General features: G+C 36.9%; 1 long non-coding RNA gene across 1 annotated transcript in view; it reads left to right on the top strand.

Moving 5' to 3' along the window:
• The first annotated feature begins 212 nt into the window (after positions 1 to 212).
• LOC125618481 overlaps positions 213 to 11,935 on the top strand; it is a 41,806-nt gene continuing 30,083 nt past the window's right edge. Inside the window, exon 1 of the long non-coding RNA XR_007349776.1 lies at positions 213 to 305. This is a non-coding gene — a long non-coding RNA (uncharacterized LOC125618481). The remainder of the gene's footprint in view (positions 306 to 11,935) is intronic.

Genomic DNA, 11,935 nt, shown 5'->3' with positions numbered 1-11,935 from the left:
GATTGAGAGACTCAAAATGTAACAGCTTCCCCATGTTAGCTTCTGAACCCAGATGTAGTCATAGCAAAGCCAGAAGGGGAAGGGGACCAGGACAGCTGTGGCTCATGGCTTTAGGGCCCCCACATGTGAATGTGTCTCCCTTTTTGTGCTCTTTGACAATCACTATAATGCTTCCTTTGACTCTGATTAGCCATCTGGGTCTTTGTGGATCATGTACTGCTACACAACTGTTATTCTCTCATCTCCATCAACAGGAATCCTCCTTGTCTCTCAGTTGTGCTGAATTCCAGTTCCCTGATTCTCCTGTGAGTATCTCCTGGAATCTTCTCCTTCATTTTGTTGCAGAGCATAAACTCTGGAGACAGAGAGAGTTCCTGGGCCGACTTCCTTAATAGGTTTTGTACTTTGGCCGTATTGCTTAGTTTCTTGTGTCTCAAATTCTCTAATCTATAATATGGGATAGTAATATTTGTATCAAAATAGGCTGTAGTGAATAAATGAACTATGTAAAGCATTTAGAAAAGTTCATGGCAAAAAGAATTGTGTGAGAAGTGGCTACTATTTCTATTGTTGAATCATCTCCTCCAACAATTGCAGGGAAAAGGGTATAGGAGAGAGAAATCCCTTAACCATCATGTTGAAAACTTGTTTCTAACATACTCTGTGACCTGAGAGTTTAGCATAAATAAGAACTGCCAGTTGGAAAATATTGCCCCTTGGGTTTGGAATTTGTTTCTCCATTTTTTTTTCTAGTTTCTGTTGTTGCTTTTGAGGAGACGGATTCTATTTCAGTTCTCAAATCCTTTATGAGAACTCTTTTGTTTTTCTTCTCTGGATGCTTTCAAATGTGTCTTTGTGCATAGTGTTTGTAAATTCTGCAATAGTGTGCCTTAGTCTGAATCTGTTTTCCTTTGTCTCTTGAACTTGTGATAATCTCTTTATATTTAGAACTTCATGTTCTTGGATTTTAGGAAATTTTCTTGATTTTTTTTTCCTTGTCATTGTTTCTTTTGAATCTTCATTTCTTAATTTTTTATTGGTGATATACTGGTTTTGGAGATGATTTATCTTCTCATTTTCCAATTTGTATTTCTCACTTTTGAGCTGCTGTTTGCTCTACTTTCTTACAGGTCTACTAATCTGATTTCTAATTCTTCTATGATAACTTTTATTTCTTCTATTACATTACCAAGGTCAATCTTTTTGATTTTCTTAATGTTCTTATTTGTTCCATTCTGTTCTGGTTTCATGGTTAATAGAAAATTATGTTTGTATACACACACACAAACACACACACACACACATATATATATAAAGTAACATACACACACATATACACAATCGTAGTTTTTTTGTGTTAAATTCTTTCTTTACATGTATAATGATCTTTGGCCATTTGTATCTAAAGGTGAGGCACTAAAAAGACTATTGGCATATGAATTAATGGTGAGGATGTGGTGATTGTAAGATTTCCTTTGTCATTGTTTACTGAACTGAATGCTAATGATTTGTATTTTTATGTGATATATTTCAACGCTTCAAAAAAGGAGACTAGCAAAGGGCTTTTGTCCAGGGGTGGCTTCACTATACAAGTAAACAGCAAAGTGCTGTTGTTGATGGTGACATAATTAATTCAGAAAGCAGAGTGTTGCCAATCATGGGTCTCATCTCTTGGGCAATACTTTACCCCAAAGGAATCATCTAACATCTAGCTGGGTATGTACGGTAGGCATTGCCAGCAGTATTCTGAAACCTGAGTAGGGACAGCAGCTTGGCTTCTGCCCATTTATTAGTGGGTTTTCACATGGCTTCTTGTTTTGGGAATGACTCCTGTTCTAGCACTTCCTGGATCCCTGGAGTCTGGAGTTTCCTAGCTTTGACCATTCTGGAGAGTCAACATGTAGCCTACCACCTCCTTGGGCAGGAGGTAAGTAAGTCTCTGGCCTATATGGACGTGAGGAAAAGACATAAAGATTTAATAGGTTTTTTATTTTTCAGAATCTAAAACAGTCCCTCTGTATTTGGACTGATTGACATCTTCCACCTTCAATGGGCCCAGCCACCTACAATTCTTGAATTTTTCATAACATTATGAAACTTGGCTCTAGTTTTGGCTTTTTAAAACATACTGTTACCTTTGTTTGTTTGTTTGTTTTTTCCCTACAATGTCACATCAGGTACCTCTTATGTTCCTCTGATTTCTAGCTTTTTGTATGTCATTGATATATCACATTTGCTCTTCTCAACTGTTTTAGTTTGCCTTGGAGGGTTTCTTTTTAATCCATTTATTATCATTGTGGTGGTATTTCAGGGGAAATCAGAAGTAGCTGCATCTTTTCCATTGGTGTTGCTTGACTAGAAGTGTCTATCTACATCACCTATTCCTGGTCTGGAGCTCACATTCTCTTAGACTTCCACAATCAGATTCACAATGCTGATTTTGGACTCTGCCCCCCTCCCCTTGTCCTTTCCAGAGTCTCTGGGTTCATGTTTCATCTGCCTTCATCAGGGTCCACATGAGTGATCTACAGATGCCCTGAGTTCATTTCAACCCAAAAAGAACCCATTATTTTTTACTTTACTGCTATAAAAGATTGACAGATATTTGATTCTTTCAGCTACTTCATTATTCCTTATTTTAATTCATGACCAAATTCTGTTACTTCTACCTCCAGGATTTGTTTTAGCAAATTTGACCTCTTTCTACTCCTATCACTCTGCCTTGGAGCTGGACAATCAAAATGGTGCCCTAAATTTTTAGACTATTAAAAAAAAAGAATCTGTCATATTTTAATTAATTTTATCATTATGGTAGAATCAAATCCAATCTTCTTGGCCTAGCAATTTGAGATCCTTTATAACCTCCCTTTGGTATAGCTTTTTGGTATTATCTTTTATGAGGATTCTCTTAACTTATACATTATCAATCTCCCAGCACAGAATTGGTATATCCCCACTCTGGGTGTAACACTTCTCCAACCCCCCTAGTTAGCTCCTGTTTTCCCTTTGGTAGGTACTTTAATTGTCCAGGGCCGTTATCTCTGATATCTTCTTCCTTGAGAATACCTGCTTCAGTTTGCATTTGAACACTCTGATTACTCCATTGAGGAAGGAGATTGAAGAGATAGTGGTTTCTCTAAACAAACGTCAACATGTTCATTGGAGTAAAATTTTCTTCAGAGAACCAAGGTTGATTGAACAATAAGGAGATAACTTAAACATGGGCTTGAAGTTTAGTATTATCAGTGGCCAAAGGAGAGTGGCTAAGGAGATTGGCAGGTGAGTAGCAAATGCTGTGGTTAGAGAACCCAAGCAAATTCAAAGGCCTTCAAAGTGAGTTAAACCCAGCATCTAAGCCTTATAGATAAGAAATCACCATGAATAATTTCCTGAAGTCAAACTGAAAATACTCATCTCTGAGTGGGACGAAAATTTCTGAGAGAATAATCAAAACACAACTGGAAAATACCATCCCACGAACTTGGTGTCATGATGACTTTACAATTCTTTACAGTCATAAACTATTTAACGTACTTCAATAAAATCTTGGAAAAGGCTGAAGAACATGTAATTTTCCTTGGCCAGAAAAAAAAAAAAAGAAGAAGAAGAAGAAGAAAAAGAAAAAAAAAAAAACCCTGGCTTAAACACAGCGAAAAGGTTTGTGTGGGTTCAAAAGGGGCAGCAAAGACACTGCTTTTTTTTGCTATCATTGGCTTGATGTCAATTTTTGTGTCCAAAACAAATGAATCTGGATGGAAGTAGTTAAATGACTGAAGTGAACTAGCCCAATTCTTTTAAAGATATTATTGCTCTGCTGCTATCCTCCCCCATTTGAAATCTGTATTGGGAGATAGAGACCACTTCAGTTCAATGAGTCACTTTTACTTCCTAGCCAGGACAATTAAACTTCTTGTATAAAACATGACCTAAAACCTGCCCTTCACCACATCATCCCACCTCAAAAACCCCCAGGGGTCAGCTCTGACATTTCACAGCTCACAAATTCAATTTCTCAGCTGGTAAAGCCAACTTAATGCTTTTACAAATGAATGCTAGGTTATTGCACATTTTTGTTTTAAATTATTTTTTTAATTGATTTTGTTTTTTTACATTCACGACAGCGTTTTTCTTCTTTAATGTTTTGAGTGATATAGAAAATGTGTTGTCAGTTCAACTACCAGCTTGAATAGCATTGCACATGCCTCTTTGTCAAGTTGGAGATGGCATTCCTGAGCCAGCTGCAGGGAGAATAAGAGAAAGGCAAGCACATTGTCTGTCCCCTGCTCCTCTTCCTCCATGCCCCTATCACCAAGGAAAGTAAAAAATAAGGGAGGAGAAATCCTACTAAACATGGCCCAGAAACAAAGATGTATGATATATCTGGTCAGTACTCCTGATGGCTGTGTGAAGTCTTAGAGGTTAACTACACTGTGCTACCAGTTACTGAAACAGTTAATGCATTTTGCAAATTTGCTGCTTCTTTATTGTTAGCAGCTGAGCAACATTTTCCTCTTCCTCCTTTCAATTGTTATTGATGTCTTGCCATATTTTACATACAATCCCCTAAACAGCATTAGCTCATTTTTATTCCAGTCTTGCAGATTAGCTCATCTGGATTATGTTCTTTGGTGCATTGGTGTTGAGTGTTGATTATATCTTAATTTTTCATTCTTAAAGGCATTCCCAAACATAACAGTACCTAATAAGTCTGATCTTTTACACCATGTGTTTGAACTGTGCACAAGAAAGGACTGCCTAACTTTCATTTCTTCACTTGTGGCTATGTCTAGCAGGTGGATTCACGCAAAGGAGGAGGAGTATTTTAGATTATTTTCCTGATTATTTTTTCTTTTTGGTGGTGCTGGGGATTGAACCCAGGGCTTTGTGCATACAAAGCAAGCACTCTAACCACTTAGCTATATCCCCAGCCCTGTTTTCCTATATTTCTTATTTCTGAAGTCCATCCTCTTTCTGGAATGTATATTTGACATGATTGTATGAAGATTCCATTTCCATCCACTTTAATATAATAGAGATCTCTGCCACTTCATTTGACAATGAAGAGCTTTTCCTTTGTTTGAGACAATTTTATTTACACTTTATTCAAACATATGCTTGATATATCCTACTTGGTATTTAGAACTCAGTTGTGAAGACAACAAATTAAATTCAAATAAATTATCCATAAGTACTTGGGGGACATTGCTATTCTCTTCCCCCAACCCCAATGTGCCACACAGTATAATTGCAAATTGAGTTACCATTCCTTTTTTCTACTTACCCAATTATAGATTTCAGAGTAAGCATGCATAGAAAGATCCTGTGCCACCCTGTTCTGAGCCTTTCCCCTTAGGCATAGGAAGGGTAATTTCTGTCTCCATCTCTATCTCACTTCTGTCTCTGTCTCTGTTTCTATATCACCATCTGTGTAGCCAGAGTGCGAGTGTACGGATCTTTCTTCAAGGGCCTTTATTAGCCATCTGTAAAGAACCGGACAAAAAAGATCAGAAGGCTCAGCTCCTTTGCCTTACAAGTCCAGAGCTGAGAGTAGGGAGAAGAGAAGTTCAAAAAGACACATTTCAATTAAATAGACTAAGTGTGGGAATAAACAGAGTGGTATGAAAGCTGACAGGAAAGACCGACTAGCTCTGTTTGTGAGTTGGGGTAGGTTTCACAGAGTGGGTGAGACCTCCTGATAGATGAGTAGGAGTTTGCAAAACAGAAATGCGGGTGGTGGTATTAGAGCAGAAAGAACAGTATGTGCAAAGCCCTACTTAGTAAAGTGTGTGGTGTGTTTGGGGAATGGCAAGAGAGCCCATGTGGCTGGAGTTTGGGTTGTGTGGGATGCAATGGCAGAAGCCCAGGCTACAGGAATGGAAAAGACCCATTAGCTCATAGTCCCTTTTCTCCATCTCTTCCTTCTCTATCTCAAAGCCAAAATGTCCATGATGTTCTCATCCATGACTGGCCCAGGAAAATGGATTTAATCTCTTTGAACTAAAAGAAAGGAGGTCAAGAATGGAGACAGACTTAAAGCCAGGTCACAACCTTTCTTCTCAATAGCCAAAAACTTTAGTTTTACATGTGAATGTCTGTGTGCTTTTTAAATTTGAATTACTCAACGTTTAGGTAATGTTCTATTTTTAATCTGTTTGCTTGAATCAGCCATTCCTCATCCTTAAAATCATTTCTCTAGATCTAAAAAAGAATAAAATGTCATTTGACGTACCTTCATGAAATTGCACTTGACTTATTATTCAAGATTTGCAGCTGGCATTGGAATGAGTGATGAAAACAAATTATCTATGAAGACTTTCCTCTTTCTCCACTCTCAGTCAAAAGGTTTTTCCCTCCCCCAGAGCAAACAATTATATCTTCAAGAAGTGATCATTTAATTTCTTATTCCATTTAGCCCCAGCATTACAAGAATGCCTTTCAATTACAAAAGGTATTTATTCTGTTGCAGTGATGGCAGCAGAAATTATATAACTGCAATTCCATATAATACCCCCCCCGCCCCCCACAATACGTTTCTCATTTAGGGAAACATTAAAGTTGTATTTTGAGAGAGCAAGAGTTTAGTTCACGAGATTCTTTTTACCAGAATACTTTACAGAGCCAAATGCATTTTTTTTATTTGTAGATATTAAGTTAACCACAAAACACACGCATACTGTGTTTTATAAGATATCAAACAATGAAGGCCAAGTTATCCTTGAGAAACGAGTCAAAAGCCAAGATTTGAATTCAAAGGTATGGCATGTAGTCATCTAGTAATTTGTGTTGAAACAGGAAATCCAAAAGGAATTTTTTAACTTGAAAAATACTGGTCAGAATATCAAAAGTGGATATATTTTAGTAAATGAAGTCTCATGCATGTGCCATGAAACAAAAAATTGATTATAGAGAAATGCCAATAGAATATGATGGTAATTAAAATATCACAGAACTTGTAGTTTTTAATTGAAAATATCTTTGTTTAATCTTTTTTTTTGGAGGGGGGTGCCAGGGATTGAACTCAGGGGGACTTGACCACTCAGCCACATCCCCAGCCCTATTTTCTATTTTATTTAGAGGCAGGGTCTCACAGAGTTGCTCAGTGCCTTAATTTTGCTGAGGCTGGCTTTGAACCCATGATCCTTCTGCCTCAGTCTCCAGAGCCAATGGAGATTATAGGCATGTGCCACCACACCCAGCTGAAAGTAACTTTATTTAATCTTCAATATTTTTTAAAAAATCAAATTGATATAGAATTTTTAAAAATATCTAGAAGAGAGGATTTTGAATCAAGAAAATGATGTTTAAATGGATGAATATGCCTGTTACCCTGATTTGATCATTACACATTATATAGCTGTATTGAAATATCACATAATGCCCCCCAAATATACACAATTAATGTCAATTAAAATTAAAGTATTCCAAATTGCTTATATAAATATAGATAGATAGATAAATATAGATATATATAAACTTTTAAAGTGCTGCATTCATAAGCTATATAAAATTTGATATATTCATTTTTACCTCAAAATAATGTAAATTTAAAATTATTTCTTCATCATATTTAACTGCCTATTTTAAAATGTTGTGTTTATAAAATTCAATTCATTATTATTAATGTTCAGATGTAAATTATACTATACTCTGGGACTATGTTTTAGTTATGCCTATGTTCATTTTCCCTTAATGATATCATATAAGTTCATAATTAAAGACGCAAAACATAATAGCCATGGATTTATTTGTTAGCCCCTTAAGAAGACGTCATTTTGTGTGTGTGTGTATGTGTGTGTATATAATAGTGTGTAATTTACACAACAATCATGTCATTACTGGCATTTGGCCAGTTGCACACAACCTATGTAAGGTTTGAAACCTTACATAGCGTTTTGCAAAAGAGAAGAAAAATAAGCCAAAGTTTTTAAGTGATCAGCCTGAATTCAAGGGGCCAATAGGCAGCAAAGCTGGATCTGACAGTCTATTAAGGTTTATATACATCAAGCTCTTAATAACTGCTGTGAACTACCTCACTGCCATTGAAGGAGTGGGTATAATTCCAGGTTGGACTTACAAAGTAGTCCTGATTTTCATGTTAAGCCAAAAGATTGACAATCATTAATGAGTCATCAACAGTAGAAGCCAGTGTAGTGAGAAAGTAAGAAACATTCAAATTAATGGTCTACAGATAGAATGATTTCTATTCCTTTTACACACACACACACACACACACACACACACTACGGATTGAACCCACAGGCGCTTAACCACTGAACTACATCTGCATCCCTTTTTCTATTTTATTTTGAGTCAGGTTTTTCCTAAGTTGCGGAGGCTGGCTTGAACTCCTGAACCTCCTGCCTCAGCCTCTCCAGACACTCACTAAGTTCTTAAATGATGGATTCCAGTGTGCCAGTTTAGCCACATCTCCTAAAAGCCCATGTTGGTCACTGATTCCTACACCTTAAAGTCCCAAGGAATGAGAATAGAAACCACAAGGACTTAGTTTTTAGTATTCTAGTAATACTCTTAAATAACTCTTTGGATCAAAACAATATCAACACTAACTTCTATTTGAAAAATGAAACATTTACTGTGAAAGTACAGGACTTATTGATGCACTTCTGTGATGGTTTAGATCTTAAATGTCCCCCAAAGACCCACGTGTTAAAAATTTGGTCCCCAGCCTGTGGTGCTATTGAACAGTTATGGGACTTTTAGGAGGTGGGGCCTAGTGGAGGGAAGTCCTAACATTGGTGGGGTTACCAAAAAGGGGATATTGGGATTTTGGGCCATTCTTCTTCTTTCTTTTTGCTTCCTAACCACCAGGAGATGAAAGGAGCTCTTCCACCATCCATTCCTACCATGTACAGTGCTGCTGAAAGCTCAGAGCAAGGTGGCATGTGACCAGGGACTGAAATCTCTGAAACCATGAGCCAAAATAAACCTTTCCTCCTTATAGGTTGATTTTCTCAGGCATTTTTGTCACTGTGACAGAAATCTAACACACTTTCTCCGTGCATTACCTTTTTTATATTTCTGGTGGCTGTAAGTCATACCTAAATTTTATTTTTTAAAAAGACAATTCTGTATCATTCATTTTCTTGTGGTCAATGTCTACCCTGTCACACTGATTCGTGTGAATGTTTCTGACACATAAATGAGTGCTACTCTTCTGGGAACTAAAAGAGTGATATCAGGATGCTGTGGAAGTCCTGCTGTTCCTATATGATTTCTTTTCCTCAGTATGTCAATATTTCAGGCCCAATAGTCACAAAAGCAGAATAGTACAATAGAACACCAAAGCAGAAAAATACAGCAAAGCATGAAGAAATGTAGCATGGTCTACTTACCCCATTTATTCTCCTGGATTAGTCTGGCCATGTCCTCTATCCTGACCAGGTGGTTCTTTCTGCTTTTTATATTTTTCAAGCTTTGTTTATATTTTTATATAAGATTTTACGTAAAATTGATTCTCAATCTTGCTTCTGTCCCATGCTATAATTAAACTGCCATAATATTTTAGTGAGGATCAGATGCACTAAATAAAGTGGGATTCATGTGAATGTTCAGAGCATGGTGAGTTTTGTTTGTTTGTTGTTTTAGACTGAATGACTTTAGGCAAGTTATTTTATTTTTCTGAGTCTCCTTCCCTCAACAGCAATATGGGGAATAAAAATTCCCTGGAACCCCTCATAATTATTCTAAGGTTAAATTGTGAAAATGAATGTAAATTTGTGAGAATGAATGTAAAGCACTTAGTGAAAAATGATTTGCAACAGAAACTTACCCAATTAAAGGTGGTGGTGATTATTACTATTGTTACTAAAAAAGATGGTGTTTATCACATGAATTGTCATGTGCCTTTTGTTAGAAGTCCATCTCTCAGACCCTACTATATCATTTTAGCAAAAATAGAATTGTTCCACTAGTTTATAACACCAAGGTTATACACTTATTAAAAAAAAATCACTGAAAGAACTGCCAGGCATTCTTGCTAAATACTGCTTAGAGAATAATAAAACCAGTTTCCTATTCTGAAAGAGCTGACTAATGAGTTGTAATGCTACCTAGAAACTAGTAATGCTATATGATTATACATTGGAACCAGGTCAGAAAAGCACAGGTAACAAAGGTAGGCAAATCTAGGTTCAAAAATCTACTGCATCATTGACCACTCAGGAAGTGGCTGAACCTAGAGGCCTCAGTTTCTTTATCATCAGGTAACATGAACTTGGTTTTGGAGAATTAAAAGTCAAGTACGTAAAAGGCAGGTACTGTTGTGATGCCTGACACACAGTGTTATTCAATGAGCAGTGACAATTAACAGAAGGATGCAATAGATAATTTGGATGGAAAGAAGTTAAGGAAAACTTTTTAATGCAGAAAATGCATTATTTATTGATCAAATTTTAGTGATGGGTATTAAAAACAGGGCCTCACACATACTAAGTACTTGCTCTACCCCTGAGTTGCTCCCCCTAACCCCAAAGAATGAAATTTTAATTGGTCCTTTAATGAAAGAACATTCTAGTGCCATCTGCCTGGTACATATTAATTTTTTTGTGATCAATTTTACATAATTCAAGATTATTTAGAAGGTCAAAATAAGTTCATCAGTCAGGTCCAACATTCAAGGTTAACCTTAAGAAAAAGAAAAAATAAATATGAGACATATAAAAGAACAACTTTCTATGTCCTGACCTTGAAGTACATTTCCAGAGGCCTTGACTCCTACTTGTGGGAGTGTATCTCCTCAACTCACTGGGAACCACATGTTTGCCTGCTCCCTGGGGCTGTGTCAGACCTGCTGAACCCAGGTCCATCAGAGCCCAGCTTTGCATTCTGTCAAAGGGCAGCCCAGCAGAGGTTCTGTGATTTTTTTTTGTTCTTTCTTTTCCTTTCTTTCTTTCTTTCTTTTTTTTTTTTTTTTTTTTTTTTTGTTTTAAGAGAGAAGAAAAAGTGTTCTGAGAGACACACGGCTCAACAAGTTGAAATTGGAATTTATTCCTGGTATTACTTGGATTTTCAAGAATTTTTGGAAATCTTGCCTTTCAGCCACAGCTCTCCTCAGCATTATGAGTTATTTGCCAAATTCATTTCAAGCTTTTAAATTTACAGTTAAAAGAGGAATTAAAAAAAAGTCTTTCATTTGTTCCTAAGCTGTTTATTTTGCTTGTAAAACCAATCATAATGTCTACCCAATAAAAAGAGAAATGCATAAAAGTTATAACTCCAGAAAAGTTAACTGTTGAAGACTGAAATTTCCCCAGGCAAAGCCAGGAGTCATTTTAATGAGACAGAGGTTTCTCTTTGAACTTGGGAGGGCACAAGCAACAAACTTGCTGAAAATATTCTCTGTTTATGCTGCTCTAGAATTCTCCCCTTCAAGAAAGACTGCTACTAAGCTTGTGATTGGAATTGCTGACCTTTAAGGTCCAAGCAGGCAGAAAACTGATAAGAGTCCTCAGTTTGTTCTGTAGCACAACAAAAGCCATTTAAAATGTAGCCTGGTGTGAAGAGCTTGGTTGTGGCTTGGCATGGTCCAACATGGGGCAGGGTAGTGGTCAGTGCATCCTGTGGATGTGTTTTTACCTTGTTCCTCCTCTACCCTTACTCATCAAATGAACACCATTGCTAACATGTGCATGTACACCCACACACCACACACACATACACACACCCCTACCTATATAGCCAGACTGGAAATCTGTGAGTTTGAAACCAGAGACAACATTGCTCCTCCCACTCAGCTAAATGCCCAGAGCAAGACCTATAAACACACCAAGCAGCAAAATCTTGACAGAAATGGGGGGCGGGGGTAAAGAAAAGCCACCTTTAAAAGGTGTATCATCCAATTTGTTTCAGACCTACTAAGACCAGCACTGGCCATATGGGATCTTGTTTTGCAAAAAAAAAAAAAAAAAAAAAAAAA

This window comes from Marmota marmota, unplaced genomic scaffold (assembly GCF_001458135.2).
Source record: "Marmota marmota marmota unplaced genomic scaffold, marMar, whole genome shotgun sequence".
NCBI classification, from domain to species: domain Eukaryota; kingdom Metazoa; phylum Chordata; class Mammalia; order Rodentia; family Sciuridae; genus Marmota; species Marmota marmota.
Note: the sequence above shows the minus strand (reverse complement) of the source record. Positions and strands in the feature narration are given on the sequence as shown.